Source organism: Balaenoptera physalus (genome assembly GCF_965194825.1).
Source record: "Balaenoptera physalus genome assembly, chromosome: 8".
NCBI lineage: Eukaryota > Metazoa > Chordata > Mammalia > Artiodactyla > Balaenopteridae > Balaenoptera > Balaenoptera physalus.
Window position 1 is genome coordinate 60,456,234 of NC_138887.1, and position 15,931 is coordinate 60,472,164.

The 15,931-nt window shown below is 36.1% G+C and overlaps 1 protein-coding gene and 1 long non-coding RNA gene across 5 annotated transcripts in view; both read right to left on the reverse strand.

The window, feature by feature from the left end:
• LOC309665608 overlaps positions 1-15,931 on the reverse strand; it is a 174,791-nt gene that overhangs the window by 52,169 nt on the left and 106,691 nt on the right. The gene's annotated exons all lie outside the window — the stretch shown is intronic.
• The window catches only part of LOC309665474 (uncharacterized protein), a 110,210-nt gene that overhangs the window by 11,564 nt on the left and 82,715 nt on the right, over positions 1-15,931 (reverse strand). For 2 of the 4 annotated variants that reach the window (XR_014266427.1, XM_082472050.1), the window contains exon 1: positions 746-6,530. The exons of 1 other annotated variant lie outside the window; for it this stretch is intronic. The gene's annotated coding sequence lies outside the window, so the exon portion shown is untranslated. One more of the 4 variants, XM_082472051.1, reaches the window with a different exon arrangement.

The window sequence follows — 15,931 nt, forward strand, 5'->3', positions numbered from 1 at the left end:
AGCAGAGTTTTAATAACATGAGTGCTGAGCCCCATTAGTTCTACAAAAATGCCCTTGAAATATAGACTTGAATGACAAACGGGGGGGATGGAAAGTGGGAAACACTGAAATGAAGGAAGCATTGGGAACATAAACGGTTAAAATTCATTTTTAGTTTATACGCCCAGAAGGCTCCTTTTAAAACCCGAAGCATTACAACAAAATTTATGGGAAACAAACAGTTTTAAATTGTATTGTTTTTACTATAATGTTTACCATATAATGTCCATCTGTTTTATTCAAGGAATGAGTTCAAGGTTAAAAAGTGTACTGGCAACAAAGATATAATTAGATTCACAAAAGTGACAAGACACTATTTTAATTTTTCTAATCCAGTCTAATGTATCCTTTATCATATATTGATTAGATAAGATTTTCCAGTGCTTTCCCATTTAAACCTATCCTAGTGAAACATTCTATCCCAAAATAGGTTTTTTCCTGTTTTTAAGAGAGGTAATTAGGGGCATTCAAAAAGACATGTACTGAAGGAAAGGAGCATCTCTCCAGATGGGCTCAGTGGAATCAGACCACACTTAAACATTTCTTAGCCCACAAGTAGTAGAGTAACAGTGGATAAAATCCCCTTTCATATTCCTTGCTTTCAATTTAACAAGGATTACCCTTCAGCTGTGTAAGCTCTGCTAACAAATGTGTTGTATATTCTCACCATTTACCAAATAGCTAGGACAGCAGATGCCTTGCTTACCTGCAGATGCCTGAGAAGATAACAGCAGGGCTGGGGTTTCTCTCCATGCTCATGCCATCAGCAGGTCGAGTCTTGGTGTATGACTAGAAGAACATCTGGGACTCCCCTTCTGGTGTCTACAGCAAGGGTTGGGCATTTAGTTCACTAGGGCCTGGCTTGCATAGTTAATTACTGACTTAAAAAATAAAGGTCATTTATAAACTTACTTAGACAAACTAGCCTGAAACATTTTCTGAAATTCTGGAAGTTGGTGAGTTTGGCTTTTGTTTACCAAGTTTAATCTTTTATGGACATAATGCCTCTTACATTTTAAAGTTTAGAGAATTGGATGTGTAGAGAAGGAAAAATAATATGATCTCTGCTTTATTACCTCCTTTACTCACAGTCTTGGCTCTAAAAGTAATTAGATTTCTAGAAATCAGACTCCCAAATTTTTGTAATATGGAGATTTTTCATTTGCCTCCAGATCTACCTTCCACTCTTCACCCTGCTCTGCATCCCAGGAAGCTGAAAGGGATGAACTGCATCAACTGGCTCCTGTGCTCTCTGGCTTCAGTTACACTGTCTGATGAGAGGCACCAGTCAGCGATTGGATGGTGAAAGAAAAAAAAAAAAACAAAAAAACGTCTTTCCCTTAGCCCTCTCCATGTAACTACACTTTCATTAACTAAGACCTCTCTGCCTTAGCCTTAGGGTTGCTGATTGCTCACTGCCATAGTTACCAGATGAGGGATGGTATTCTGTACTATCCCTTATCAGTTTTCCTGAAGCCCTTTTCAAAACATTGAAAGTAATCTCTTAATTGCACTCTTTAATCACCCACTTTGAGTTTACTATTGGTTTCCTACTGGGTCCCTGACTGATAGGTATAATAATTTTTAGAGTTAACCTTAAAACACAGTTTTCTTTTTGTTCGTTTGCTTGCTTGGTTTGGACGGTAAAACTTGAATGTTTTTAGAGCAATTTGAAAGGAGTGGTTAAAAAATAAAAGATCTGACAGTGGAGGTATCTTTAGAGTCAATATTTGCAAGTCTAAAGTGACTATACTGAGTAGAATGTACTCAAGATCTGGCTTTTTTTCTGATCAACCACAATACTTAATGGTCAAATCTTATATTGGCCTCAGAGTCTATCTGGTATTGTTTATGCTAAAGCCACCTCTTAACTGTCCAAAGAATTCTATATTTTTCAGTATTCTTTATAACCTAAGTGTAACATGTGATTTTGACTATTTTTTTTTCTTCTGAAAACACTCTCCTCCCTTGTTTTATATAACTAAGATGCAAAGTTTCAAACTCTGCTCTCCAAACATTTACAATTGTATTCAGTAAATTGTATATTCACGGAAAATTTCATATACTAAGTAAAGCATTACACATATATTGTATTAAATGGTTATTGTACGTACTGAATGACACGAAGTGTTCATAGGAGGAAGACAGATATATATATATATATATATATATATGTAGATTAAAACAGGGAAGAAAGTTTATTTCAAAGGTGGATATTTATCTTAATAAGTTTATGAATTTATTTATGAATCAGCACGATCTGCATAGTTAAATAGAAAGTGGAAAGTGGAATGCATAAGAGATGAGCTCAGAGGTACTAGGTACTGTCAAGGTCAAGTTACACAGTATAGAAACAAGAAAGCACAGATATTTGGTATATTTGTGAGCAATAAGAGAGAAGTTTACAAAGGTAACAGAAACTGCTGAAATATTTTTAGGATGGGAGTTATTTTTTGAAAGCTATAATTTAGGAAGATTAATCCAGGGGATTGAACAGTTGTACTTAGGAAGCAACTGGAATCATGACTGACCCAAAGCTTCTTTACACATAAAATGAATTCTTCCATCTATTGAAAGCTTTATACTTTAAGCAATGTGCCCTTTATTTAATTAGTTCATATTCACTGTAGAAAATTTTTAAAACTTGCACACACACACACAAAAAGCTAAGAAAACATAAATTATCCTGTAGTTTTACCACCCATTTTGATATGTACATCTTTCTGTTTTTCTATTTTTCTATTAATACTTATATAGAGAGAAAGCTCAAACTAAATGCCTAAAATTTCCAGGCATAGAACCTTAAAGAGTATCTAAGACTAATTATGGTAAATTGTGGGGTGAAAGCACCATTTAAAAGGAAAAAAAAAAACTGCTACTAATACCTATGGCAGAGTGGCCACATTGAAGGTCAAGTGTTCATAGATCTTCCATTTTTGAGAGGAACAGAGAATTGGACTTTCATGGCTTTAATTCCATTTTAAAAAATATGTGGAGAAACCAAACCAAAATCAATCATTATACAAAAATTAGAGTATTACCAATAAAGCTTAGTTTAAGACCTCAGGCTCTGGAGTCAGATTCATCAAGTATAAGTCCCAGCTCTGTTATTTATTATGTGAATTTGAACATGTTCTATCATCTGTGTAAGCCTCAGTTCCCTCATCTGTAGTTCAGGGATAAAATCTTTGCCTCACAGAGTCATAAAGGTAAATGTGACCATAAATGTGGAGTTAACACACCACTAGGGATGTTTTAAGAGGTCAGTAATGTTAGCAACATTTTATATGAGTGGTACCATAAATGCTTAATATTTTCTATACTACTTTTTTGTTTTGTAGAATGTTTTCTGAGAACCTGTTTGTTAGCATTTCATCATATATATGTAGGCAAATATTTATATTTATCCAATCCCTTATTGGTAGACTTTTAGAAATGCTTCTAATACTTATAAATATTATTATTAGTTTATATATATATATATATGTCTTAGTTTCTTTCAAAGAGTAAATTCCTAGAAGTGAAATTGCAGAATAATATATTTTTAAAGTTGTTGTTTTGCTAATTTATCCTCTCCACAAATTACTGTATATTCCCATCAATGTATGTGAGTGCTATTTCTATACTTACACTGGGTGCTTCTTAATGCATTTTAAAGTGTTTTCTTGTATGTTCCTTGACCCTGTGAATACTAGAGTACAAATAATAGTTTCTTCATTTGATTGATATGGAATTTGGGTCACAGATTACTTTTCTCAAGTTCACAAAATTAATGAGAGATGTAGGACAAGAACGTAGGTCTCAAAAAGTCCTTTTTTGGGGGCAATACTTTATAAGACATATTTCCTTAATGGTTACAAAGAATTATCTCTCAAATATTGGGTCATAGTTATTTAATATCTCAAGTAAATTACATACTAATGCCTTTTTTATTTGCTAACACCACCAGCATTTTGACATGTGACCAGAATTTGAAAAAAAAAAAGTTTCAGTTTGAGGAAATTGACAGTAACCAGGATTAAGGAGACTGTTCCAAATTCTTTGTATTACGCTTAGTTTCAAGGATAAATGTGATGTCGGTTTTTAAATTTAGTTAGTTAACTATTGTTAAGTATCAATAGCATTTATATATTTAACAAATGTTTACTGAGATCTAACCAGGAACAAGTTACCAAGGAAAGACACAGAGAAGGAGTTACACACATAGAGAAGGAGTTATGTGATAATATTTGGTATTTCTCTATTACTCATATAAGTCAATACAGAGAGAAAAAATACTATATTTTCTATTAAATATACTTTTTGATTAAAATAATAGCTCTAATATTAATAATATTAATATAATATAATAATTATATTTAATTAATATAATTAATATAATAATAATAATAGCTCTAATATATCAATACATAGTGCATTTTAAAAAATTATTTATTTAAACATTTTAAAAAATTATTCATGCCAGTGGGAACCATATTAAAATAGGACTTTTCTGAGGAGAGGCCAGAAACTGCAGAAACAAAAGGAGAATCATAGACTGTGCAGAACTTTATAAAGTAGTCATCATACCACTTACAAAGTAAGACCAGTGCCTGGGAACTCTGGCTGCTGGATCCTAGACAACTGAGGTAGATTGTTTGTGTTAACACATTAAAAAGTACTGAGGTGACTTTTCACAATTCCAGATTGTCATTCTCCCTAGGTGTTCAGATGCATCACTCACCTAACAATGACCACACTAATTCATACTTTTAATATTAGAATGTCTGAGCCCAGTGCTCTGGCCTCCTACTCACTAGAGTCTTTTTGTTCATTATTTGTGTGGTTTAGTTTTACCTCTCCACTCTGTATTGAAAGCAGGCAAGTCACATCATCCCAGTTAGAGAAGCATATGCAAAATATTTGCCTGCAGTTTTTGAAGCAATTACTACTTAATAAATATGGAAACTGTTGTATCAAAAGCAATAGAATTAACTTAAATCACTCCTTTATATCACTACTATCATTATTAAGAGAAGTAAGTTAACATGAATAGATGAACTACTATTCCTAAAGTCTTGGGAAAACTTCCATGGAGATACTAACAAGCTACTCCTTTAATAGAATTAGGCTTTCTTACTCCATATTCACAGTAACATACATTTAAGTGTCTTTGTTTCCTGTCCTATCTTGAATTCTATTTAAACACAGGAATTCTTTTTGTAAAAAGACCACTCTATATGGATTTAAGTTTGAAGCCAACTAACTTGAAGCTCAGCTACACATTAAGTTTGTCTCAAATCTTTTATTTTTGCTTGCACCCTAAAGACTGATTCCATGGCCAGACGTTTGAGATTGTTTGCTGTTAAGGACAGCATCTGTGTTATATGTCATCAGGACAGGCAGCCAGTGTTGGAGGCACAGAAACACTTTGGCCCTGCTGCAGGGTTACTGTTCATAGACTAGGTCTCTGTGGAAGATATACGAGTGCTCCCACCATTGTTCAGTGCTCAGTCCACGAGTTTAAAAGAAGAAATCAATGAGGCTCAACTGTGTAAAACAGGGGTCAAATATGTACAGCTGTGGCTCCACATATATCAGAAAGAGCTGTTTGATTTTCCTCTAGATGGCATTCATTATCAAAATGGGCTTCAAAAGCTTTTTATTAAAAACAAATTGATGTTAATTAATTCAGATTGCTGTGGCCATTAGTCAGCTATCTCATTGCAGGAAATTGGATCAAATCAAGACTGTTCCCTGCAATCTCTGATGGTTTGCTATCTCTAAATCTAATTTTAAATTGGGATTCTACTATTTTAAGTTAGAGTGAGTTTTTCTACTCTGGCCTGCTCTTGATTATTAGCTGTCTTATTCTTTTATTGCTTAACCTTCTTTGGAGGATCTGTATTATCTTATTCCCCTACTTATATACCTATAATATTGTATGATTTATATTTTCCTATCATATATTTTTGTATTCAAAGAAATTGTATTTATTTTCACTTAAACACTTCAAAATACATTTTTAAAAAGGAATAGGCCCTGAACCAAGATGGCGGAGTAGAAGGACGTGTTCTCACTCCCTCTTGTGAGAACACCAGAATCACAACTAGCTGCTGGACAATCATCGACAGGAAGACACTGGAACTCACCAAAAAAGATACCCCACATCCAAAGACAAAAGAGAAGCCACAATGAGACGGTAGGAGGGGCACAGTCACAGTAAAATCAAATCCCATAACTGCTGGGTGGGAGACCCACAGACTGGAGAACACTTATACCACAGAAGTCCACCGACTGGAGTGAAGGTTCTGAGCCCCACATCAGGCTACCCAACCTGTGGGTCCAGCAACGGGGGGAGGAATTCCTAGAGAATCAGACTTTGAAGGATAGCAGGATTTGATTGCAGGACTTTGACAGGACTGGGGGAAACAGAGATTCCACTCTTGGAGGGCACACACAAAGTAGTGTGCACATCAGGACACAGGGGAAGGAGCAGTGACCCCATAGGAGACTGAATCAAACCTACCTGCTAGTGTTGGAGGGTCTCCTGCAGAGGTGGGGGGTGGCTGTGTGTCACCGTGAGGACAAGGACACTGGCAGCAGGAGTTCTGGGAAGTACTCCTTGGCATGAGCCCTCCCAGAGTCTGCCACTAGCCCCACCAAAGAGCCCAGGTAGGCTTCAGTGTTGGGTCGCCTCAGGCCAAACAACCAACAGGGAGGGAACCCAGCCCCACCCATCAGCAGAAGTGGATTAAAGTTTTACAGATCTGCCCACCAGAGCAAAAGTCAGCTCTACCCACCACCAGTCCCTCCCATCAGGAAACTTGCACAAGCCTCTTAGATAGCCTCATCCACCAGAGGGCAGACAGCAGAAGCAAGAGGAACTACAATCCTGCAGCCTGTGGAACAAAAACCACATTCACAGAAAGATAGACAAGATGAAAAGGCAGAGGGCTATGTACCAGATGAAGGAACAAGATAAAACCCCAGGAAAACAACTAAATGAAGTAGAGATAGGCAACCTTCCAGAAAAAGAATTCAGAATAATGATAGTGAAGATGATCCAGGACCTCAGAAAAAGAATGGAGGCAAAGATAGAGAAGATGCAAGAAATGTTTAACAAAGACCTAGAAGAATTAAAGAACAGAGATGAACAATACAATAACTGAAATGAAAACTACACTAGAAGGAATCCATAGCAGAATAACTGAGGTAGAAGAACGGATAAGTGACCTGGAAGACAGAATGGTGGAATTCACTGCTGCAGAACAGACTAAAGAAAAAAGAATGAAAAGAAATGAAGACAGCCTAAGAGACTTCTGGGACAACATTAAACACAACAACATTCACATTAGAGGGGTCCCAGAAGGAGAAGAGAGAGAAAGGACCAGAGAAAATATTTGAAGAGATTATAGTCAAAAACTTCCCTAACATGGGAAAGGAAATAGCCACCCAAGTCCAGGAAGTGCAGAGAGTCCCATACAGGATAAATCCAAGGAGAAACACGCTGAGACACATAGTAATCAAATTGGCAAAAATTAAAGACAAAGAAAAATTATTGAAAGCAGCAAGGGAAAAATGACAAATAACATACAAGGGAACTCCCATAAGCTTAACAGCTGATTTCTCAGCAGAAACTTTACAAGCCAGAAGGGAGTGGCATGATATACTTAAAGTGATGAAAGGAAAGAACCTACAACCAAGATTACTCCACCCAGCAAGGATCTCATTAAGCTTCCATGGAGAAATCAAAAGCCTTACAGACAAGCAAAAGCTAAGAGAATTCAGCACCACCAAACCAGCTCTACAACAAATGCTAAAGGAACTTCTCTAAGTGGGAAACACAAGAGAAGAAAAGGACCTACAAAAACAAACCCAAAACAATTAAGTAAATGTAATAGGAACATACATATCGATAATTACCTTAAATGTGAATGGATTAAATACTCCAACAAAAAGACACAGGCTTGCTGAGTGGATACAAAAACAAGACCCATATATATGCTGTCTACAAGAGACTCACTTGAGACCTAGGGACACATACAGACTGAAAGTGAGGGTATGGAAAAAGATATTCCATGCAAATGGAAATCAAAAGAAAGCTGGAGTAGCAATACTCATATCAGACAAAATAGACTTTAAAATAAAGAATTGTACAAGAAAGGACACTACATAATGATCAAGGGATCAATCCAAGAAGAAGATATAACAATTATAAATATATATGCACCCAACATAGGAGCACCTCGATACATAAGGCAACTGCTAACAGCTATAAAAGAGGAAATCAACAGTAATATAGTAATAGTGGGGGACTTTAACACCTCACTTACACCAATGGACAGATCATCCAAAATGAAAATAAATAAGGAAACAGAAGCTTTAAATGACACAATAGACCAAATAGATTTAATTGATATTTATAGGACATTCCACCCAAAAACAGCAGATTACATGTTCAAGTGTGCACGGAACATTCTCCAGGATAGATCACATCTAGGGTCACAAATCAAGCCTCAGTAAATTTAAGAAAATTGAAATCATATCAAGCATCTTTTCCGACCACAACCCTATGAGATCAGAAATCAATTACAGGGAAAAAAACGTAAAAAACACAAACACATGGAGGCTAAACAATACGTTACCAAATAACCAAGAGAGACAGTGAAAAAATCAAAGAGGAAATCAAAAAAATACCTAGAGACAAATGACAATGAAAACACAATGATCCAAAATCTATGGGATGCAGGAAAAGCAGTTGTAAGAGGGAAGTCTATAGCAATACAATCCTACCTCAAGAAACAAGAAAAATCTCAAATAAACAATCTAACCTTACACCTAAAGGAACTAGAGAAAGAAGAACAAACAAAACCCAAAGTTAGCAGAAGGAAAGAAATCATAAAGATCAGAGCGGAAATAAATGAAATAGAAACAAAAAAACAATAGCAAAGATCAATAAAACTAAAAGCTGGTTCTTTGAGAAGATAAACAAAATTGATAAACCATTAGCCAGACTCATCAAGAAAAAGAGGGAGAGGACTCAAATCAATAGAATTAGAAATGAAAAAGGAGAAGTAACCACTGACACTGCAGAAATACAAAGGATCATGAGAGATTACTACAAGCAACTCTATGCCAATAAAATAGACAACCTGGAAGAAATGGACAAATTCTTAGAAAGGTATAACCTTCCAAGACTGAACCAGGAAGAAATAGAAAATATGAACAGACCAATCACAAGTAATGAAATTGAAACTGGGATTAAAAATCTTCCAACAATAGTCCAGGACCAGATGGCTTCACAGGTGAATTCTATCAAACATTTAGAGAAGAGCTAACACCCATCCTTCTCAAACTCTTCCAAAAGTTGCAGAGGAAGGAACACTCCCAAGCTCATTCTATGAGGCCACCATCACCCTGATACCAAAAACAGACAAAGATACTACAAAAAAAGAAAATTACAGGCCAATATCACTGATGAATACAGATTCAAAAATCCTCAACAAAATACAAGCAAACAGAATCCAACAACACATTAAAAGGATCATACACCATGATCGAGTGGGATTTATCCCAGGGATGCAAGGATTCTTCCAAATATGCAAATCAATCAATGTGATACACCGTATTAACAAATTGAAGAAGAAAAACCATATGATCATCTCAATAGATGCAGAAAAAGCTTTTGACAAAATTCAACACCCATTTATGATAAAAACTCTCCAGAAAGTGGGCACAGAAGGAACCTACCTCAACATAATAATAGCTATATACGACAAACCCACAGCAAACATCATTCTCAATGGTGAAAAACTGAAAGCATTTCCTCTAAGATCAGGAACGAGACAAGGATGTCCACTCTCACCACTATTATTCAACATAGTTTTGGAAGTCCTAGCCACGGCAATCAGAAAAGAAAAAGAAACAAAAGGAATACAAATTGGAAAAGAAGACGTGAAACTGTCACTGTTTGCAGATGACATGATACTATACACAGAGAATCCTAAAGATGCCACCAGAAAACTACTACAGCTAATCAATGAATTTGGTAAAGTTGCAGGATACAAAATTAATGCACAGAAATCTCTTGCATTTCTATACACTAATGACGAAAAATCTGAATGTGAAATTAAGAAAACACTCCCATTTACCATTGCAACAAAAAGAATAAAATACCTAGGAATAAACCTACCTAGGGAGACAAAAGACCTGTATGCAAAAAACTATAAGACACTGATGAAAGAAATTAAAGATGATACCAACAGATGGAGAGATATACCATGTTCTTGGATTGGAAGAATCAACATTGTGAAAATGACTATACTACCCAAAGCAATCTACAGATTCAATGCAATCCCTATCAAATTACCATTGGCATTTTTTACGGAGCTAGAACAAATCATCTGAAAATTTGTATGGAGACACAAAAGACCCTGAATAGCCAAAGCAGTCTTGAGGGGAAAAAACGGAGCTGGAGGAATCAGACTCCCTGACTTCAGACTATACTACAAAGCTACAGTAATCAAGACAATATGGTACTGGCACAAAAACAAAAACATAGATCAATGGAACAAGATAGAAAGCCCAGAGATAAACCCATGCACCTATGGTCAACTAATCTATGACAAAGGAGGCAAGGATATACAATGGAGAAAAGACAGTCTCTTCAATAAATGGTGCTGGGAAAACTGGACAGCTTCATGTAAAAGAATGAAAGTAGAACACTCCCTAACTCCATACAAAAAATAAACTCAAAATGGATTAGAGGGGCTTCCCTGGTGGCGCAGTGGTTGAGAGTCTGCCTGCCAATGCAGGGGACACGGGTTCGAGCCCCGGTCTGGGAGGACCCCACATGCTGCGGAGCAACTAGGCCCGTGAGCCACAACTGCTGAGCCTGCGCATCTGGAGCCTGTGCTCCGCAACAAGAGAGGTCGTGATAGTGAGAGGCCCGTGCGCCGCAATGAAGAGTGGCCCCTGCTTGCCACAACTGGAGAGAGCCCTCGCACAGAAACGAGGACCAAACACAGCGAAAAATAAATAAATAAATAAATAAAATAAGGTACCACTTACTTTAAAAAAATAAATAATGGATTAGAGACCTAAATGTAAGACTGGACACTATAAAACTCTTAGAGGAAAACATAAGCAGAACACTCTTTGACATAAATCACAGCAAGTTCTTTTTTGATCCACCTCCTAGAGTAATGGAAATAAAAACAAAAATAAACGGATGGGACCTAATGAAAAAAGCTTTTGCACAGCCAAGGAAACCACAAACAAGATGAAAAGAGAACTCTCAGAATGGGAGAAAATATTGCAAATGAATCAACAGACAAAGGATTAATCTGCAAAATATATAAACAGCTCATGCAGCTCAATATTAAAAAAACAAACAACTCAATCCAAAAATGGGCAGAAGACCTAAATACACATTTCTCCAAAGAAGATATACAGATGGCCAAGAAGCACATGAAAAGCTGCTCAACATCAGTAATTATTAGAGAATTGCAAATCAAAAGTACAATGAGGTATCACCTCACACCAATTAGAATGGGCATCATCAGAAAATCTACAAACAACAAATGCTGGAGAGGGTGTGGAGAAAAGGGAACCCTCTTGCACTGTTGGTGGGAATGTAAATTGATACAGCCACTATGGAAAACAGTATGTAGGTTCCTTAAAAAACGAAAAATAGGGCTTCCCTGGTGGCACAGTGGTTAACAGTGAGAGGCCCGCGCACCGCGATGAAGAGTGGCCCCCGCTTGCCACAACTAGAGAAAGCCCTCGCACAGAAACGAAGACACAACACAGCCATAAATTAATTAATTAATTTTAAAAAAATGTTACAAATGAATTTAAAAAAAAAAAAAGAAAAATAGAATTACCATATGACCCAGCAATCCCACTACTGGGCATATACCCAGAGAAAACCATAATTCAAAAAGACACTTGCACCCCAATGTTCATTGCAGCACTATTTACAATAGCCAGGTCATGGAAGCAACCTAAATGCCCATTGACAGACGAATGGATAATGAAGATGTGGTACATATATACAATGGAATATTTCTCAGCCATAAAAAGGAACGAAATTGGGTCATTTGTTGAGACATGGATGGATCTAGAGACTGTCATACAGAGTGAAGTAAGTCAGAAAGAGAAAAACAAATATCGTATATTAACGCATATATGTGGAACCTAGAAAAATGGTACAGATGAACCAGTTTGCAGGACAGAAATTGAGACACAGCTGTAGAGAGCAAACGTATGGACGCCAAGGGGGGAAAGCGGCGGGGGGTTGGGGTGGTGGTGTGCTGAACTGGGTGACTGGGATTGACATGTATACACTGATGTGTATAAAATTGATGACTAATAAGAACCTGTTGCATTAAAAAATAAATAAAATTAAAAAATTTAAAAAAAAGGAATAGTGAGGGGGAGGGGGCAAGATGGTGGAGGACTAGGACATGGAGCTCCCCTTCTCCCACAAAAAAATTAAAAATACATCTACAAGTCGAACGATTCACACAGAATATCTACTGAACACCGACAGGAGAGCTCAGACGTCCCAAAGGTCAAGGAAACCTCCATGTAACCAGGTAGGATAAAAGGAAAATGAAAAAGAAGGAATCAGAATAGGGTCTGCGTCCCAAGGAGTGAGCTGTGAAGGAGGAAAAGTTCCTGCATCCTGGAAGATGCAGGAAGTGAGCTGTGAAGGAGTGAGCTGTGAAGGAGGAAAAGTTCCTGCATCCTGGAAGACTCCTCACTGGCAGGGAGATCAACCTGGATGGAGGGGGAGGTATGTAGCCTAGGAGGAGAGTGTTACAACCAGTCTGTGGAAGGAAAAATGGACAGTAACCTGCACAGAAGGTGGGCACCGCTGCCCTGCACTCCTCAACCTGAAACACTTATCTGTTGGTGTGGGTGGGGGCTGGTGCTGAAACTCAGACTTCAGAGGTCAGACCCAGGGAGAAGACTGGGGTTGGCTGTGCAGACACAGCCTAAGGAGGCTGGGCTGCGGCAGCTGAGGGTGTGCTCGGAAGAAGCCTGGGCCTACCTGAGAGGCATGCACCATTATTGGGGGGTGCATGAGGAGAGGGGCAGGACCACCATAAGAGCTTCTTTCCCTGTGAATGCTCCCTGGCAACAGGACACTGCTTGCATGAGCTCTGGAGGCAGGCGCAAGTTGCTGCCCCCAATGGGGGCTTCAGAGTCAGGCACAGGCTGCCATTATGAGACCTGAGAGCAGGCGGCAGGCCCTGCCCCCACCATCCTGGGAGCGCACAAGGGCCACTGTACCTGTACACCTCATATCAAGGGGATAACAGCCAGCACACACTGAGGAAAGAGAAAGCAAACATCCAAACTAAAAGCAACCCCTCAATTCTGGAAAAGACAGTGCAGTAGAAGGACTTGAGCTCACCTCCTCTCATGAAATGGAATACTACTCAGCCATAAAAAAGAACGAATGAAATAATGTCATTTGCAGCAACATGGATGCAACTAGAGATTATCATACTAAGTGAAGTAAGTCAGTAAGAACAAGACAAATACCATATGAAATCACCTATATGTGGAATCTAAAATATGACACAAATGAACCTATCTATGACACAGAAACACAATCAGTGACATAGAGAATAGACTTGTGGTTGCCAACGGGGAGGGGGGTGGGAGATGGGTGGATTGGGAGTTTGGGATTAGCAGATACAAACTGCTATACATAGAATGGATAAACAACAAGGTCCTACTGTATAGCACAGGGAACTATATTCAATATCCTATAATAAAACATAATGGAAAAGAATATGAAAAAGAATGTATGTATATGTATAACTGAGTAACTTTGCTGTACAGGAGTAATTAACACAACACTGTAATTCAACTATACTTCAATAAAAATAAATTTAAAAAATGAAAATTATATAATAAACCGAAAAGAAAATCTAATTAGCCAACATACAGATTACATTTGCTGATCATCATCTAGCAACAAGTTGAAACAACATCAAAAACCATACCATAGATAACCAATAAGTACCTACTGCATAGCACAGGGAACTCTGCTCAATACTCTGTAATAACCTAAATGAGAAAATAATTCAAAAAAGAATAGATACATGTATATGTATAACTCAATCACTTTGCTGTATACCTGAAACTACCATAACACTGTTAATCAACTATACTCCAATATAAAATGAAAATTTAAAAAAACCCAAACCAAACATTTATTAATTTATTGAAATGCCTTCCTGTATAACTACTGATCAAAGATAAAATTAAGCCTATAATTACAGATAATTTAGAAAACTTTGATTTAATTAAATTTAGCAACCATTATTGATGAAAATCCAAGATGATTTGCAATAAAAGAAGTTTTTCTTTTGCATAATAGAAAGAAGGCATCTCAATCCATAAGTGTGCATAATATTAAAATGTGAAACAACAGACAATGTGAGGTAGATAAATGCAATCTTCATTTTTATTTAACATTTCTGTTTTTCACACATACCAGTATCTATAACATATGAAAGAGAAATAAGAAACAATTTATTAGAAATAAAGAGAAAAAATTGATCATTATGTCCACTAATATGTTCACATGTCTAGATAACATTAGCGAACCTATGAAATATGCTTAAAATTAATGAGAGAAGAATAATGTTCCTAGAACAAATAAAGGAGCAAGAATAGCTTTCCCATATACTTGAAAGTCTTTAAGATTTATATTCACAGTAACAACAAAACAAATAAACAATAAAAAGTAGGATTTACTCAAAAAAGACAAGGTTTACTGAAAATTCAAAAGAAGATTGTAATGAATTCATACTGATAACTTGTTCTAGATGAACAGATTAAATGTCCTTTTCCCCACTTTACATTTATTTTTAATTTTAGAGAAATTGCTATCAAATACATTTTGAGTATTTCAGGAGGGATGCCTTGGTCTTAATTAAAATAATTTTAAAATGAGGAAAGTAAAATGCTTTTTTGAGAAAGGAATAAAGGATAAATTTCAGTAGTTCTTTAAAACCATATGGGCATGAAATAAGTTTCAAAGAATAAATAGATATAAAATAAACTCTACTAGAAACAAAATATATATTATGAAGGAATTTACAAAATATATATTATAAAGGAATTTACAAACACATGCAACTGAGAAATTTGGTTATTAATTTAAAAATAAAATGTATCAAATGATGTTAAACAGAAGATATATAACAATAATTCATTGATTTCAATATGATGAACAACTCAAATATAAAGGAAATGGAATAGAGCAGAAATAAAAGGAATCAATATACTACACTATATAATGCTTTTAAAGTATATAAAATAATAAGAAATTTAGGTAAACACATATAACAAAAAAGAAAACGTGTCATCTTATAAGTAAATAGAAAAAACACTTATTATAAATGGGAAATTAATCATAAGATGATTTATCAAAGATGTAAAAGATCAATAATGATAAGGAAAATGTACTGTTTTGGTTATGATAAAATACTCTGAATTAAAGTAACAAAGTTTTCTTTTTCACTAGCAAGTTGGTGAAACTATTTAAAAAATAATGATAAATTATACCCCAATAAAGATGTAAAAAAAAATAATGATAACCAATTTTTATGAATGTTTGGAGAACCAAAAATTGCATATACTTCTGTTGGGAGCATGATATGACACAAAATTTCTGGATAGCAATCCAGGAATATCTGCCAGAAGCCTTACTTTCACCTGTTAAGTCTATATCTATGAATCTTCAGAGTTTTGTTTATCATCGTGAAAATATCAAAACAAAGTCAGGTCCAAAATGTCAAGGATAACTATGTCTTTATATGGGATTTTTACATTCTTCTCTTTAGCTTTCAAATTCTCTACAATGGGCATTGCTTTTTTTTTTAAC